The sequence below is a fragment of the Panicum virgatum genome, chromosome 5N (genome assembly GCF_016808335.1).
Source record: "Panicum virgatum strain AP13 chromosome 5N, P.virgatum_v5, whole genome shotgun sequence".
Lineage (NCBI taxonomy): Eukaryota > Viridiplantae > Streptophyta > Magnoliopsida > Poales > Poaceae > Panicum > Panicum virgatum.
Window position 1 is genome coordinate 45,517,969 of NC_053149.1, and position 1,966 is coordinate 45,519,934.

Consider the following 1,966-nt stretch of genomic DNA (forward strand, 5'->3'; position numbering starts at 1 on the left):
GGTAATATATGGGTGTGGGTGTGGGTGCGGGTGACCCGTTCTTTCACCCAACGGCATCATGAGGAAGGCAACCCCCGAAGGGGATTTTATCGCAATTTCGTTTCCCTGGGTCTCCTCTCCCGCCGGGGGTTTTTTTCCCGGATGACATTTGGGAACTGAATTGGGGGAGGGGATATCCATGAGGTAATAAAATATCTCGAAAATTAAGGATAAATCAAGAAAAATTCAGGTTGACCACAAACTCTATTCCCGCTGCTTTCAATAACCCAAACGAGATATGATATGTATGATTTGAACAATCACAAAAATTATATGATGTGATGAATTATTTGAGATAGCATAAAGAAGTATAACAACATAGAACAAGGCAACTGGGCTCTTCAGGTTGCTTCCACCAAGTGCTTTGCATGTAAAATAGACACGTAATTTGCACCAAGCTGTAAACTGCACAAAATCTAGCTATGATCTTGAACGTTTCTCAGATGCTAATGATGAAGGCCACTTCCCTTTTCCCTGATCATGTGTTGCTTCCGCCAAGTCCTCTACAAATAACACAAAAGAAATGGTGAGTTACAAGAATATGCAGCAGAACAGTATGAAGTGTCATGCTTGTTACACATTTCATATCATGAATTGGTGAGTTGCATGCATATCTCCTTTATCTTTCTACAAATAAAATGGTTAAAACAAAAGGCTCACTCACCTCTATCACAAGATAAAGAAGGGTGAGACATACTGCACATATAGCAATCTATTCTAGAGAGCTATTAGCAAACCTGATTATAGCCATTCTAGAGAGAGCTATTAGCAAATGTAGTATACTTAAAACTGAGCTAAACTGAACTCTGGTGCAGCAAAATACCTGTACAGAGTTTGCTTAATACTGAGACATAAATATACTTAATTCAGAATGCAGTTACAATCAAACTTCCAGCAGGTTGTTGATACCCTATCCAGGCACTAGATGGACCAAAATAACAGTGAAGTGGATCTTCTAGAAAGGGCTAGAAGCCTCACCTGGCGTGATCTCAGACAAAGAACTGGATCTTGGAGATGACGACCTTGAAGTCAACAAGATCTGCAAGAGCAAGCAAGAAGAGTAAGCAAATAGGCTTAAATTTGTAAAACCAAGCCATATGAACAGATAGTGAGTTGTTATTCGAAGCTAGTTCAGTTGGAGGAATTATCTGTCACAAAAGATGCTCAGCAAGAAAGACACACCCACCTATATCAATTATCCATTCTTGCCTCTTGATAAGCATAAAAAAATTATCCTGCAAGTACTAGTGTGCATCCAGTTATATACCTAAATCAGACACAGATCAGTTAACTACAAAGTTCCTAAATCAGGAGCTATATCAATTAACTATCCTAAATCCTAACTGCAAAATTTGGTAGTAGCACTCAGCAGGTCATGTTCAGAAAAAACATCACAAGATATTAAACTCATTCCCACGAAACTGTCGTTGGCCATGCGCATTTCGACTAAACACAGACAAAAGGAGAGAAGCTGACCTGGCCAAACGGACTAAATAACTGTTAGAAATTAGGCATTTTCCGGTATATTTTAATTTCAAATATTATTATCAATTTCATGACATAAATGAGTGATAATGTGTGAACAAAATATGTGCTTGTGTGCATATTATTCTTCCAAATAAGTATGAACAAAATATTAAACCAGAATAGGTTTAGAGTGTACCCCAAGGCGGGACCAGTGCCGGAGGCACCAGTTGCGTCGTTCCCATGACTGGACATTGTGTTGGTCAGGGCTGTTCGATGTAGCCGATCTTTAGTCATTGCAGTGCAGACGGCCGTCGGGAGGTAGTCGAGACGATCTTGATATTCACTTGGGGAACACAGGTACGGTCACCGGAAGTAGAGGACGTAGTCGTTCGGTCACCAGGAAGTTGTTGACGTAGACGTTCGGCCTCCGGAAAGGAGACGAAGTAGTCGATCAGGAGCG

The 1,966-nt window shown here is 40.6% G+C and overlaps 1 long non-coding RNA gene across 1 annotated transcript; it reads right to left on the minus strand.

The window, feature by feature from the left end:
* Window positions 1-212: 212 nt before the first annotated feature.
* Window positions 213-1,539, minus strand: LOC120673056. Its single transcript, XR_005674482.1, has 3 exons — window positions 1,516-1,539; window positions 1,018-1,078; window positions 213-542 (listed from the first exon to the last, which is right to left on the minus strand). It is a non-coding gene; the product is annotated as an uncharacterized LOC120673056 (long non-coding RNA).
* Window positions 1,540-1,966: the final 427 nt, after the last annotated feature.